Raw genomic sequence first — 17,190 nt, 5'->3', positions numbered from 1 at the left:
ACAGTTTTGGATCTTCCGGAGAATTTAAAATCGCAGTTTTTAAAATTCTCACTTAAACGGATCGATGGATCCCGAGCTAAGCAACTTTTTTCCCATATTATGCAAACCGAAAAACAATAATTTAACGCTATCGTATTTACATAATTACCAATAATTTTGAAAGTTGATTTTTTGTAAATCTCCAGAAAGTCGTTAAATTATTAACCAGTCATGCGATAGCCCACCACACTACAACTAAATTCGACTATTTTCTTCCATATTATTCTCCGAGGAATTCAATCCGCTTCTACTTCTGTATCAATTATGATATCAAATCGCAATTGTATAATTTTCCTATTAGACTATCGCCGAGCCGAGTAGATATCGAGTAGTCTTTAGATAGAACATATCAATTTGCATGATCATTCGAACGGAAAAAAATAAATTAAATTAATGCAAATTTTTTGCCCCGGATCTTACGTATTAACTTGACTTTTGCATATTCAGTCGGTAGCGGGATGACGGCGAGAAACTCTCTAAAGAATATTTCTATAAAGCGTACGCGAGTTGATGCTGTTCTTGCGCAGTAAATTTCTTGCTGCGCTGCTGCATCTATTGGAGGTAATTCATTTGCAATCCAATTGGTTCCGGAAAAATCCGATGGCTTGGTGATTATCGTGCTCCTCCTTTCAATCCTGGTTGAATATTAATACCCAAAGAAGCAAACAGATTGAATACATTCTGACATTACAGTAAAGACTTGTCGCATTTTAAGTAGAAGGGAAAGCAAATTTTAATCGACGTAAGAATTACATCTTATCGTACGACCTGCATAGTTAAATACGCCTTATTGTCGTTGTTACATCTTCCGAATATCTTCATATTTATAGAACTCTCTTATAAATATTAAAATGAAATTTCCCGATCGCGCGTATAAATTTTTGATGAATTTTTTGAGAGCTTCATTCATCACCCGGACACCATCTTTTATTTACATTCTCCATCAATTAATTTATAGAATTAAGCAAAGAAAATGTTCTGGGACCAAGGTAGCTTTAATTAGATCAAATAATAACTAATTTGAATTTTTAACTCTTTTAAACATTTACGAGATTATTTTGGGGGGAGTTAACCGGGTATTCTGAATGTCGAAAGAATCATCGGATTACTCTTGCTGGATCCACTGGCTAGTTAGGTATTACGAGCGGGCCATAAACAACAATTTACGTCACGCATTGTAATGAGATTTGTCCTTTCTAGATGGCAATACTCACTTTGATGCCGATAAAGAGGTTTCGAATTAGAAGAATGGAAAAATCCTCCAAAATAACATTACAATTCTCTACAACTAGCAAATTATAGTAAGGCTTATTTATTTCGTCGTTCGATTATCTCTCCGTTTTTCTCTATTAGATAATTATATTATTAATGAGTAATGCGTTACTGGTAATGACATAACATTACTATTCCTTCGACTGTTCAGAGAAAACACTCGCCTTTAAAAGTTGCGAAAATGTTAAAATAAATTCCGTACAGAGTTTCGAATACGAAAATAGTAGCGAATTAATTATATTTACGATTTATTATTTAGTTTTAACTTACTTCCACTTGCATAAGAAATAATACTTCTTTAAAGAAATATATTTGGTTTAAAATTGAGAAGACCTTGGAAAACTCCTTGTTATCTCGCTATCCTTAACGAGCAATGAATTGATAAATTTGTTTTAATAAGCGCCTTTGTTATATTTTTAGCAGTGGCACTTTTGAAAAGAAAATTAAAAGTTTTTTTTCCTTTTGGGGAATTTAAGTACAGAGAAAAAGTTCTAGAAAAATTATTAACGCAATGCATTTTTGAACCTTTTCTATCATCCATCCATTTTAAAGGATCTGAAACTACTCGACCGATTTTACTAAGCTAAAAACTGTTGTCGATTATCTCAACAATACTTTCCGTTGGAATCTTTTTCGAGAAAATTTTTGTGGTAGATCTGAAAAATATGCATTTACGAAATATATGCATTAAACTTTATACCAGTGCTGAAAGTAGTTTATGCTATTGTAATATTTTTTAAAAGTATTTTTAATGGAAAATTTTTTTTAAAGTTTTGAGAAAAGTTTAAAATATTCAAGAAATTGATCGAGAAAATGATTTTCTATCCTGATCCTTTTCTGAATATTCAAGATGTAATGATCTTTCTAGTATTTATTTAAAGTTCCTTTATATTTTTTGGTTGTGATCTAAATATATTTCAAATCATAATATATTCTTAGTTGAATTAAGTCTTAACCATGAATTTTGGAGTTTTGATATATTTTTATAAACAGTTTTTTCCCATTACTCTAGTTTAAAATGTAAAAATTATATGAAAAAAAGAGACGAATCAGTAGATAAAATAAGTTGAATTGAAATAAATTAAGATAATTCTATAGAAGTTTAAAAAGTTAAAGTAGAAAGTTGCAAATTGAAATATTAAATTCTTCGTAAGGATCGAAGGAGATAATAGGAAATGCAATTACTAATTGAAAATATATTCAGTTTTTTATTAATGACTGCAAAAATACTTAAGAGTTGATAAAAATTGCCAAGGAACTAGACTTTATATGTCACGTATTCTACAAAATTTCGAGTGTTAACATCGTGAACAGTACTTATAATGTACAGCAGTTCGTTATATTTGTTTTATTAACCAATAGTCATTCACAGAAAATGTCGTTGTGTGGTTGAGTTTCACAAGATTCTGTCGTTTATGCCCGAAGCTCTGTTACTTTGGATAAATGACAAAACCGTGACCTAAGATAAGTATGTGGGAATTAAATTTATGAAATTTACCTATAGAAATTTAAGCTAAATAGAGAAAAAAGAATTGTCTAAGAGTCAAAGAGTACTGTTATTTACGTGGATTTATTTTCATGCCCCTAGGAAAAAAGACAATATGACACCGAAACATTCTTAGAAATGTTTCGAAAGATAGAATATTTTCTTTTGCTTCACTAGATCTTTCCTAGAATTGTAAAAAATTCAGTCAGAATTGTATTAAAAACCAAATAGTTTGGTTATTGTTTTCAAATTAAATAATTGTTAAATGAAGTCGAACAATTTAATTAAAATTACATACAGAAAAAGAAAAGATATATTAAAATAAGTGCTACGTTAAACTAAATCATTCAAAATGAAAAAAAAGCAGTTCTAAGTTTTCGTAGTATTTATCTTTATTTGAATTCTCTCGAGGAGAAAAGAAATGGATTAGATATAAATATTTTAAAATTATAAAAATATTCATAAAGTAGCCAAGAAATAATTCTTGAAAGGGGAAGTATATCACTTATAAATAGAACGTGCCCGGCATCATGATCGTGGCGTGGGATTGAATGCCACTCTGATGGATCCGAACTGATTTGGAATATCAAGTCTCCCATGCCTTGAATATTAGACAAACAGAATATCGGATCTCGGATAGTAATGGACCCGTGGATGGTGAAGTAATCTTTCTTTTGGGTCGAGTGAAGCCTATCACATTTTTCCAGTAACTGAAATTCTACGTGTTTGTCCCTTGCAAATAAATAATCTTTTCCCTTATTTTAAAATTAGAATAGTTATTAAAAACAAATATAAGTTTAAATCTAATTAATGCTTATTATAAATAACTGTTACGTTACAAAATATTCTTAATCCATTTTTACTTTTACTTATCTCAATGTCCGCTCAATACACAATACCACTTTTACAGGAAGTGAAATCTATCTCATCTCTAAATAAATGCCGTCGAATTCAAAATAATTTTTTTATCCACAAAAGAAGAAAAGAAATTAAATATTTTTATTTCAAAAATATTAATTTTCGTTGGGTTTGTTATATTCAAAATGATCATTTCTGTTGAAAATTTAATTTAATTCTAGTCAGTGTAGAATGCATTAGAAATAATTGTATTCAAATTAGTTTATCCTAATATGTTTCATTTCAATATTCTCTACATGATAAAGATCAAAAATTCATCTCTTTCGCTAATGGAATGAGAAACGATACAATGATTCAATCTCGTTATTATCCTTTATCATCTCTCTATTTGTTACCCATAAAAAGGATTGAAATATTATCTATCTTTGCTATTACCCACGTATCAGGATGCTTATATGAAGAGTAGAAAATGAACTTCGATTTCAATACAAACAAGATGTCTTCTATTTGGCTCGTATCCACCTCTTAAATACTTTCCAGTGTTACTAAAACCGTATCGAGTTTAATTATTAGCATTTCTTAAACGAAATTTTTTTCTAAATTATTATTCTCCAAGCCCCATTTTTTAAATTTAATTTTCTTATTTTTCAAATTAAATATTCTAGAAAAATTAAGTGTAATGAAAATATATGAACGAATCGTACTTTGCGTAACTTCACACGGATTTTGACTGGCCTTAATTTGTTTCATTACCGCTTGACCTAACTCGTGATAGGGTCGGAAGCGTGGATGATAAATAGAAAAAATATCACTCGAACTATTTTAAATTCTACTCGAATATTATGAGCTTCCTGACGAGGTTCGAATCCGGCTCTCCTACAACAATAGCCACGTATCGTGATCTGTTATTAATTAAAAAACATAATTGCTATAATAACTACTATTCTGATTATGAAATTAATTTATGATTTTATCTGATAATTTATTTTTTTATACGTTACATATTATTATTGTAATAATATTTTATCATTATTTTTTTCAAATTGCAAATTCATTAAGCTATATTAATTTTATATCAAAACCCTGCGGTGAATCTGTTTTTTCAAAAACATATTTTTATTAAAAACAAACGAAAAGTCTCATCTCAATTTCATATTCTTAGGCCAACTCTGAGGTTGAGACTTTTCTCGCCCTCAGAGTTGGCCTAAGAACAGAACCCGCGATTTAACTTAGTCGTGGATTGCATTCCTATTTTGTGGAATGGGTTTGTAATATACTTATAAATATTTCTTTAGCTTAAATATAATTTCTCCTACATTTTTGATATAGGGTTCACCAGTGATTGAGTGGACAAAACCGCCAAACACTGATGGCGGGTTGGCTCCTGACCAACCATTTTAAGTTTTCTGGGTTTTCCTCGCGTATCTAAAACCTAAATAAGAGCTACTTTCCCATAGAAAGTCCTCTCGGGAGGCATCCCTCCTCGGCAGATGGCTCATGTGTTGCGCTCCAATCCAACCCACCAATCCAATTCAATTTTGATATAGTAACAAAAATGTTCAAAACAAATTATATATAATTACATTAGATATAGTTTTATATGTAATTTTTCCAATTATAAATTAACAAGCTTTTTCTATAACAATTTGTAAGAAAAATGAAATAGTAATCGTTTTATTAATTTAATTTATTTTCTCTTATCAAGTTTCGTTTTTCAGGTAATTTGATATTATTATGTCTCGTCTATTTTGTAAAATTATTTATATAACATTCCAGTAAAAATATAGAAGATGCAATAGACAAAAAAGAAAAAGAGAGAAAAAAAAAAGATTTCAGAAAATTCCATTTTAACAATACAGCAGCGACTAGACTAGTTTTTGTTTGTTGATTTTCATTCAGTCTGCTAAACAGAGATACGAGAAGACAGAAGATTCTTGGAAAGAATTGTATTCAGACAATAGGCTAATAACAATTAAGACATAAAAGTTAAAAAAAAAGTAATTTTAAAAATTTTCAATATATAAGGCTTATATATTTTTCATTTTATTTAGAATAAGAAATTTATTTTTAACTCAAACAATAATAAATTTTAAAGAGAAATTTCAATAAACATCATTTGAATGTTGAATTATATAAGGAATATAACTTATATATATATATATTCTCTCTATAGGAATTATTTATTAACCTACGTTTTAATAAATTTCTGTTTACACATTTTATATATTTTTGGAATAAAGCCAAAGGAAACAAAATAAAAATTGCAGGCAAGGGTATTATTTCTGTTATTTTACAATATTTTATTTTAATGACTATGATTTTTTATTACGTCCTTTTTGTTCCTTTTTTGGGAAACAAAGGAATCAAATTCGATAAACAAATGGAAAACTTTTTTTAGTTTTTCTTTCAATAAAATTCAACAAAGCGNCAATCAGATTTCTTTCTTTTCCCCAAAAACAAATTTCTCGGAGTGATGAATCGATGCGAGCAACACAACGTTAACGTAATTTTTCTTTAACTTATCTCCATAATTTCTTTTTTATATATTGACTCTTTCTTTCCGAGTGATTTAAACTTATTTAAAAGATAAAAAAATAAGGCGACGAAACATAATTTATTTGGCTTTGTACTTTGTTTAACCAACCAGACAGATCGAAATTATATAAACATAGTACCGGGTCGTCGTAAAATGGAATATTTTGCCGAAATTATAGTTTATTTAAACTTCTATATATTTCCAGCATAATTCTGTCAAGAGTTGTGTTCAGGAATCCATTGCTCTCATAACCGAGGATACCTAACCTAATTATGGTGAGTGGCGAGATTATGAAAGTCTGAAGCACTCAACCCAATGATTTATTCTGCATACTATAGTGAAGACAAGAATATATGATTTGGAGATAAATGAAGTTGGCTTACAGTGCCATGTACATTGATAATTGACTCGACAAACCGGAGAATTAGGCGCTTTCTAAAGAAAACCTCGAAATAATTAAAATGCAAAATATAGCAATTTAAAAAAAATATTAATAATTTATTCTCGAGTATGAGTTTTCAAGATATGAAAAAGACGTTTTATTTTTTAAATTTCCTGCGAAAATTTCCAGAATATTGTTTATTTTTTTTCTAGAAAAGATAATATTGAAAGAGATACTTTGCATTCGGTATAGTTTCCATTGAATATATTGATATGCAAAAATAAAAGCACTTGAATGTCCTTTTAGACTAAAATGAAATCTTGAAAAACAAATTCAAAACTTGACTCTTCTGAATTATAAATTATATTTCTTTTCAACGATATTTCAAAAAAAAAAAAAATGAATATTTTCAACTTTAAAACTTTTTCATAAATGAATTTATGATAAGAATTTGGACGAAATTTTTCAACTTAGTAATATTAATTATTATAACAATTGTCATTTTAATTAGTCTAGCATAAATTTTCAATCCTGACAACATAATTGCATCCATGAGTCAGTTTATTAAAAGCTGAATACCAAAGATAAATTATGAATTTAGTTTATCTAGAAATAAAAAAATACGACAAGTTTACTCGGTTAATTGCTGTGGTGTCATTTAATGAGAAGATAGCTGTCTTGAACTTTATTATTGTTGACAAGTTAACCAGTTTTAGTACTGAGAAGTCTACCGAGCTGTTAGGGTCATCGGCATTCCAAAATGATTTATATGTTAACCAAAGGTTGAATGTTGAAGTCAATAACAAAAAATCCCATCTCCTGTCTTTTTAAAAGAAAATGAATATAATAAGTAAACTTAAGTCTTAAACGAAACACTTAATTAAATGAGTTCCGCTTCGTTTGATCGAGTGAAAAAATTTGAGATAAATATTTGATCCGTTCTCTACTAAACGAATAACGTCGGTTCGTACGAGCACAGAAAAGCTTCTTATGAACTTGTATTCTACTTCACTCGGTTACTTTATTAGCATCGAATTTTTACTTGGAAAAATATTCTTCTTTTAAATTAAAAATATATAATTGAAGTAACACGAACTTTTCCAGCATATTTAATCTTTTAATTCTTCAAAATAAATATAAAAATTAATAGTTAAGAGTGTGTTTATCTCGCTCTGTAATTGTTTAGATTCGGAAGCGTAAAACCTAATAATAAAATAATCTTAAATTTTAAATCGCATTAAAGTAGTTAAAACAATTTTTAAAAAGTCTGTAAATACTTAAGATAAATTTAAAATAAATGAATGACCGAATGAATAATTCCTTTCAATTGGCGTTAATATTTTCGAAGGATGGAGTGAAATAAAAGAGTGGTGACCCAGACCAGTCACATTAGACAGCCTGTTTATTGAACTAATTCGGTGAAGGAAGCAATCATCTACTCTGTACTATACGCAGCGTAAGAGTCGTTAGTTCCTAACTATTGCTGGTCTGGGAGTTGTTGGACACTCACTATCCAGTTGTTAACGTTGTCCTCGTAGAACGATGACATGTCTTTGGATGCCAATACCCACTATATACAGTTAATTTGTCAAGATAATCTAAGTTCTAACTCTCTAATCTGGCATCTGACGTCACGGGACCTTATCGACTGTAACTCCTCTCGTTGACCTTTATTCTTTGGTAAGACGCTCGTTTAATCCTTATTATTTTTAATTGTTATTACCATCTTTATCGTAATTGGAAGCATTTTGTTTTAATTTAAAGAACTGTAAATTAATTCAATTTATTTTAAAATATTTGCGACGTTTTTTAATGACAATCGATTTAAAATTCTATATTTATTTTTCGTGTCGTCGATAGATTTAAAGTAGAAAATGATCTTTTATATCTTCTTAAATAAATAAATCTTCTCATTTATGTTTAGTTTAAAGTTTTTTTTTTCAATGTATATCCTAATTATCGAGTATTAAGAGCGTAGAATTCTCGCGAGAGCACGATAGGAATTTCCTGGAGAAGATTGAGGCAGAGAACAAACTTTAGCTTTTCTGGGCAGCGCGAATCGAGATGAGAAGTTATCGATATGAGACTGTTCCTTTTGCCCCAATAGACAAACAGGCAGAAAAGAAGAGGGCAGGCAATCAGACACGTAGTCGCAAAGGGACTGAGGTCAATCCGAACGAAGAACGCTTTGGTAATGTGATATGTTCATCTGTCCTCTGGTCTTGTCCAGTGGGGGACTTGTCTTTCCGTTGTGCAATGCTTTTCCCCGTCTCTCTTTAATCTTTGGAAGTCGCCGGGGAAATACGATTCTAGAAGAGAAACGCCATCCAGAGTAGCACAATCCCTACTTTTCTAACTCTCAGTCAACACAAACGTCTCTTACGATTTTTGCTCGAAAATTTGCGTTTCGGATTTTCGAGTATCAAATAATTTGAATGAAATAGCATTGAAAAAATGAAATCTATCAAGACGGTTTTTAAAGAGAAATATGCGACTTGATTTATTTTTTCCTCCCTCGGTGATTTCCTTGACAGTTTTGGATCTTCCGGAGAATTTAAAATCGCAGTTTTTAAAATTCTCACTTAAACGGATCGATGGATCCCGAGCTAAGCAACTTTTTTCCCATATTATGCAAACCGAAAAACAATAATTTAACGCTATCGTATTTACATAATTACCAATAATTTTGAAAGTTGATTTTTTGTAAATCTCCAGAAAGTCGTTAAATTATTAACCAGTCATGCGATAGCCCACCACACTACAACTAAATTCGACTATTTTCTTCCATATTATTCTCCGAGGAATTCAATCCGCTTCTACTTCTGTATCAATTATGATATCAAATCGCAATTGTATAATTTTCCTATTAGACTATCGCCGAGCCGAGTAGATATCGAGTAGTCTTTAGATAGAACATATCAATTTGCATGATCATTCGAACGGAAAAAAATAAATTAAATTAATGCAAATTTTTTGCCCCGGATCTTACGTATTAACTTGACTTTTGCATATTCAGTCGGTAGCGGGATGACGGCGAGAAACTCTCTAAAGAATATTTCTATAAAGCGTACGCGAGTTGATGCTGTTCTTGCGCAGTAAATTTCTTGCTGCGCTGCTGCATCTATTGGAGGTAATTCATTTGCAATCCAATTGGTTCCGGAAAAATCCGATGGCTTGGTGATTATCGTGCTCCTCCTTTCAATCCTGGTTGAATATTAATACCCAAAGAAGCAAACAGATTGAATACATTCTGACATTACAGTAAAGACTTGTCGCATTTTAAGTAGAAGGGAAAGCAAATTTTAATCGACGTAAGAATTACATCTTATCGTACGACCTGCATAGTTAAATACGCCTTATTGTCGTTGTTACATCTTCCGAATATCTTCATATTTATAGAACTCTCTTATAAATATTAAAATGAAATTTCCCGATCGCGCGTATAAATTTTTTATGAATTTTTTGAGAGCTTCATTCATCACCCGGACACCATCTTTTATTTACATTCTCCATCAATTAATTTATAGAATTAAGCAAAGAAAATGTTCTGGGACCAAGGTAGCTTTAATTAGATCAAATAATAACTAATTTGAATTTTTAACTCTTTTAAACATTTACGAGATTATTTTGGGGGGAGTTAACCGGGTATTCTGAATGTCGAAAGAATCATCGGATTACTCTTGCTGGATCCACTGGCTAGTTAGGTATTACGAGCGGGCCATAAACAACAATTTACGTCACGCATTGTAATGAGATTTGTCCTTTCTAGATGGCAATACTCACTTTGATGCCGATAAAGAGGTTTCGAATTAGAAGAATGGAAAAATCCTCCAAAATAACATTACAATTCTCTACAACTAGCAAATTATAGTAAGGCTTATTTATTTCGTCGTTCGATTATCTCTCCGTTTTTCTCTATTAGATAATTATATTATTAATGAGTAATGCGTTACTGGTAATGACATAACATTACTATTCCTTCGACTGTTCAGAGAAAACACTCGCCTTTAAAAGTTGCGAAAATGTTAAAATAAATTCCGTACAGAGTTTCGAATACGAAAATAGTAGCGAATTAATTATATTTACGATTTATTATTTAGTTTTAACTTACTTCCACTTGCATAAGAAATAATACTTCTTTAAAGAAATATATTTGGTTTAAAATTGAGAAGACCTTGGAAAACTCCTTGTTATCTCGCTATCCTTAACGAGCAATGAATTGATAAATTTGTTTTAATAAGCGCCTTTGTTATATTTTTAGCAGTGGCACTTTTGAAAAGAAAATTAAAAGTTTTTTTTCCTTTTGGGGAATTTAAGTACAGAGAAAAAGTTCTAGAAAAATTATTAACGCAATGCATTTTTGAACCTTTTCTATCATCCATCCATTTTAAAGGATCTGAAACTACTCGACCGATTTTACTAAGCTAAAAACTGTTGTCGATTATCTCAACAATACTTTCCGTTGGAATCTTTTTCGAGAAAATTTTTGTGGTAGATCTGAAAAATATGCATTTACGAAATATATGCATTAAACTTTATACCAGTGCTGAAAGTAGTTTATGCTATTGTAATATTTTTTAAAAGTATTTTTAATGGAAAATTTTTTTTAAAGTTTTGAGAAAAGTTTAAAATATTCAAGAAATTGATCGAGAAAATGATTTTCTATCCTGATCCTTTTCTGAATATTCAAGATGTAATGATCTTTCTAGTATTTATTTAAAGTTCCTTTATATTTTTTGGTTGTGATCTAAATATATTTCAAATCATAATATATTCTTAGTTGAATTAAGTCTTAACCATGAATTTTGGAGTTTTGATATATTTTTATAAACAGTTTTTTCCCATTACTCTAGTTTAAAATGTAAAAATTATATGAAAAAAAAGAGACGAATCAGTAGATAAAATAAGTTGAATTGAAATAAATTAAGATAATTCTATAGAAGTTTAAAAAGTTAAAGTAGAAAGTTGCAAATTGAAATATTAAATTCTTCGTAAGGATCGAAGGAGATAATAGGAAATGCAATTACTAATTGAAAATATATTCAGTTTTTTATTAATGACTGCAAAAATACTTAAGAGTTGATAAAAATTGCCAAGGAACTAGACTTTATATGTCACGTATTCTACAAAATTTCGAGTGTTAACATCGTGAACAGTACTTATAATGTACAGCAGTTCGTTATATTTGTTTTATTAACCAATAGTCATTCACAGAAAATGTCGTTGTGTGGTTGAGTTTCACAAGATTCTGTCGTTTATGCCCGAAGCTCTGTTACTTTGGATAAATGACAAAACCGTGACCTAAGATAAGTATGTGGGAATTAAATTTATGAAATTTACCTATAGAANTATATTAAGAGAAGATTGAAATGATATAATTACTTCATATTTTAAATATGTAAATGTTTCAATAAATTTTTCAGAGGTAATAAATATCCTTAAATACAAAGAATGGCAACTTAATTTAAGATTAAATATAGTTATCAATATAATTTTATCTAGTCCATATTTGACCAAAATAAAAAAAGATATTGAAACATGTTTGAATCTTTTAATTTTGGATTAATAATAAAAATATATTTTGAAAGCTAATATAGATATCTTCTGTATAACACGGTAGTTAGGTTCTGAAAAAATGCCGTTTTATGCAAATCGTTGCTATACAAAGCAAAGGACTAGTACAAAACATAGGATTAGGTTCCCAAAGATTTTAGAATATTTGGTTTTAAAATAACATTTTTTAACTTTAAAATAGTTATGATGATATTAAAATAAAATTTTTAACATTTTAATTCATTGTTTTACAAACTGAATTATTCTCAAATTTTAAATTATTATAAGATCCAATTTTAAAATTTTACCAACAAACATATTATATACAGTAGACACCCATATAACACGGTAGATATGTTCCGTGTTTTATGAAATTCATGTTGTACGAGTCCTTAAATACATGAGCCAATCACAGTCTGGCACATATGCAGTTTAGGGACTACGGCTGTTTGAAAGGTTTTCTTCCATAAAATTAATCGATTCTAGACTAATTTGACTCAACATTTCCAAAACATGTATAATTTTTTGGGAATAATCCATATAAACTATGCTATAAACAAAAAATTGTAGGATTACTTACTGAGTGTGCACCATTTGACGATGCCATTGCTTAAGCTTGTTTTCATTGCGGAGTGGCACATCGAATGGCGGGCATATGTTTCCTGATAAATTATTTTTTTGCGAAAAATTTGCTGAACTTTGGAGACATCATTAATATAAATATAATTTTTATGGCTGTTAAATAATAAATGGTTTAGTAGGTCCGCTTCTTGTTTAAACTCAACGGTTTGTGCAATATCCGCTATTGGTCTAGATTTGACCAATCCTGTTACAACATGATGTTTTACTGTATCATATGAGTCTCTTTTAGCATGTTTATACAAATATGATTGCAATTTTTTTGCCATTATATACAAATCCATATTATATGAACCTGTTTTATAGGGAGGTCTACTGTACTAAATTTTTAGCTTAATACAACTTAATTGTGTGATATAAATCTAAGCCCTTTCTAAAATAGATTTTATACATACAGTCAATATACTGATTCTATTCTGATTCGTTTTGTCTTCTTTTAGCTCTAGGTTTATTTCATCTGACACTATTTTCTAGCTGTTATTGAACTCTAATGCATAATTTTTGTTAATGATGATAATGTATTTTGCTATAAATATGTACTTGTTCTAAGAGGAACACTCACTCATGTACCCTACACTCAAGTACTTGGACCAGTTTATTCCTATGTTATGTAATTATTTTACTTTGAGAATATGCTAAAATATCTACTTCCCATTATTGTAAAATTGGAAGAACAAAGAAGATACATTGAAAAATATTAATTAGAGGAAGTTATAAATTGCTTATTTGCTTAAAGTTATATAATGTATATCTTGCGAGAAAGAAATAGCCACGACAGTATTAAAAAAAAGTTGCACACGAGGATTGAAACGTAACATCTTATTGGTCACACCTGTTCCGGAATGACGTCATTTGATCGATAACACAACAGCCAGGACGGATTAATAAAACACTAAAGGCCCGATGACAGCCGTTTAGTCCTGCTTAGGTTTGTCACTGCAACTCCGCCCAGATGTCGTCATGGCGCTACAAGACGCGGGACTTACACACAAAATGTTTCACTCTCGAATTACTGCTTAACCAGTTTATAAAAATGATAATTTTTTCCCTTTTACTTTTAATGTTTTTCGTATTTCTAAATTACTGTATTATACAAACTTCTCTAAACCCTCCCCCCCGTAATGCTGCGCTTAATCATTTTATACAAAAGTAATTCCTCCGTTCGAATATTTTAAGCTATTGTATCCAACAGACTCTGTTAAACTTACACAAAATCGATAGAATTACATTCTTAAAACATGTAAAATGGTATATTTTCTCTACTCGAAGCATAAGGCAAATTAATGTTTTGAAATTATTCAAACTGCTGTAATTCCGAGACATATTTTTGTCACTTGTATAGTTTTAACCGAGTAGATCATTTATAATATTCTAGGATTTAGAATTTTGGCAAAATTCCCTGTTAGATTCGGTAGCATTCTTCAGTGCCATTAATACATTATACAATTAGTGTGGTTTCCATTGCTCAACTAGGATCTCATCTGTGTAATGCGTCCTTCGTCTCCATTCATTATTACGCGAATTAATGTTATGTCTTTTGTCCTGATTTGCACTTTCTATTGTCGTCGAATTACAAGGCAGTTCATCAAATGCGTAAGTGGACATCCCTATTGGTAAAGTACCAGATGGGGCTTTAAACAATTATTACTATATGTATAATATTCCTCGTTACCGAGTGAACAAACAATATGCTTATTTACTAATTGAAATGTGAATATTTTAAGCATTTATGGAAATATTTTTTCTCACTCTTCGGTTTGTCTGATCAGTACCAAAGAGGGATTTTTAAAGGAGGAAAAAAAATCCGTAAAATAATCTTAAGTGACTAAAGTCAACATTAATCACGAGACTTCATCATCAAAGGATCTTTGACGTTTCACCAACAATTTCTGAGGATGCGGAAAAACAGAAATGAGCAGATTATTGGAGATTGGTCAGTGATTAAGAAAGTTCGAGAGTTACCGTTTGATCAATAACTACTGTCATTCTATCTTTCTTTATATCTCTAGAGATGAAACGTTATTATGAACTGAAAAGTGGCTTTAAAGATTTTACTGTTTATTCCCTCTACATTAACCAATTCTTCTGTCTTTATTATTTCCTAAATTATCGAATTAATATATAAAAATTTCTAAAGTATTACCAATTAGTTGCAAACTTTACCAACAGAGGGCAGCATAGAAATCTTTTCGCATAGCCATTTTTCTATCTTTTGGTGGGTTATTAACAATACAATCGACGTCAGAAGTCATTTTAGTAACAAGATAACCACCAAGAAATTTTCCAAATTTTTATTTCCAGAATTAAGAATTAGATTGTGTCTAGAATTCTTTTAATATAATTAACGAAAGCAGTTTTGTCCGGATTAGACTAAATTAGGACGGGTTATTAAACAGATAAAATTAAGTATCGCCAGGCACATACGAGTACTGATTGTCGTTACAGTAACTAGCCAAACTTCGTTATTGTTACGCCGATATTCTACCTGTTGTGCAATTATACGTTTCGATGCAACTTATTAATATTTTATTCGATACTATTAAAGAGGCCTGGATTACTATAACGTGACTTATACAATAACGTTGGGATGATAATAATATCGTCGTCGCGTAAATTTACATGAGATGAATCATACCTCCCGGTAACGTATTCAAATTTGGATAGAAAATAGAAACCTTAGAGACGTTTTATAGTCGAGCTTATAGCGCTTTAATATAAATTTCAGGTGAATCCGAAATATTTTATGGTCGACTTTATATTTTAATAGTTAGGAATAGTTGTTTTACTACTCTCGTTATTCGTACTTTTGCCAGTTTTAATACTTAATTTACGAGGCAAATTGTTTGATTCGGCATCGATAGCTCTATTTATTATATTCCTAATAAAATTTGATTGCGGGAGAAACATGTTGTTTTAATTGTTATAAAATTGTGACGTGACGTCGTATTTGGAAATTCGGTTACCATTTACTGTTTAATATAGGAAGTTAAATCGGTTTAAACGCGATAACTCGATTCAAATCACTACCCGGAAAAAATATTTATTTGTAAGATATAAACTGAATATCTTTTGGCATTCCTATAAACCGTGAAGTTATAATATAATGCGCAGGTGTGACACGAAAGACATTTTCTCTTTGGAAGCGGTCACGAGAAGACGTCGTTTGGAAATACACTTAGTTGTCTCCCTGATATGATGAAATCGTGACGAATTCGTGATTTTAGACACGACTTTTGTCACAATTCAGCGGCAACCTAACTAGAAACGAATATTTTTCTTAATTAAGTCTGAAAATATTACGAAAGTAAGAGTTTTTCTAATTTAATATTTTGTCAGAAAATTGTTTTCCAGTCGTCTTTCCGAGTAGAATGTTGTGACGTTAAAGATAAAATTCGGCATTTAAATCTTATTTATCGTTTCTATTTTCGGAATATTTTTCCGATAGATATGTTTTCTATGTACTATAACATTGAATGTTACCGCAACATTTCCAAAATAAACATTTACTTTTCCCGTTAAGAGCTGTACCATACGGAGAATGGACAAGAAACTCTGATAGTATTTCGCAAGTGATGCATTCACTCAGAACAAGAACTCCTTCGACCAATACTTTAATGCATTACATGACCAATGCCACACATGAACAAGACTTTTCTCTGGGGATTCCCTAGAAATCTAACCATTTCGCCCATTATTTATCAATAAAGATTTTTTCACCACGTTTCGTATAAATTCTCCATCGTACTTTTTTTAATTCGCTTCATAAAATATTCATTCAATTTATATAAAGAGCCGACTAGATTATTTAGGAAACTAAACTGGTTCTAATAAATTTGCATATTCTAAAATTTTTGACCGAGAATTCCTATACAGAATAACATCGCCAAGAATGAAATAATAAATAAACACATATTTTATGCTTTTATAATTTTTTATTATAATTAAATAGTAAATTTTAACGTGTTAAAATTAATAACAGATATCCTAAAATGATAGAATTCGTTCCGCGAGGGTGATTGAATTAGATATAAGGAAGTCTTGACACGATTACTCATCAAATTAGCGAACTTTGAGGCGCGAAAGTTTGACCCTCTCTGACAAGTATTGACGAATAGAGAACGCTTCATCATTTATGACCTTATAACTTATTCATGTTCGTCAATCATTAAAATTAGTGCCAGGACAATTTGGTCTTTGAATTTAATCGAATTGGATTGCACCTGATTAATTTTCTACGATGTGTACTCGATAGAATTTCCTGTGTATAGTTGCCGGATCTGCCGTAGTCGATAATTGAAAATTGTTATTAATCTATCTATATATATATAAGCTATAAAAATTGCATAAGCGAATCGTAACAGATCAATACATAATTTTAAAATATTTATAATTTTATTTACAAAAGAAAGAAATGTCTTTCGTGTT

At 30.1% G+C, this 17,190-nt stretch overlaps 1 protein-coding gene across 6 annotated transcripts in view; it reads left to right on the top strand.

The window, feature by feature from the left end:
• LOC111629896 (teneurin-m-like) overlaps window positions 1-17,190 on the top strand; it is a 174,156-nt gene that overhangs the window by 15,474 nt on the left and 141,492 nt on the right. The window contains exon 1 of one of the 6 annotated variants that reach the window (XM_023373855.1): window positions 7,803-8,253. The exons of the other annotated variants lie outside the window; for them this stretch is intronic. The gene's annotated coding sequence lies outside the window, so the exon portion shown is untranslated. Of the gene's footprint in view, window positions 1-7,802; window positions 8,254-17,190 lie in introns of those variants that run through there. 6 annotated transcript variants of the gene reach the window in all.

This window comes from Centruroides sculpturatus, unplaced genomic scaffold (genome assembly GCF_000671375.1).
Source record: "Centruroides sculpturatus isolate CEXI.00-Female unplaced genomic scaffold, Cexi_2.0 scaffold68, whole genome shotgun sequence".
Lineage (NCBI taxonomy): Eukaryota > Metazoa > Arthropoda > Arachnida > Scorpiones > Buthidae > Centruroides > Centruroides sculpturatus.
This window is presented reverse-complemented; position numbering and strand designations above follow the sequence as displayed.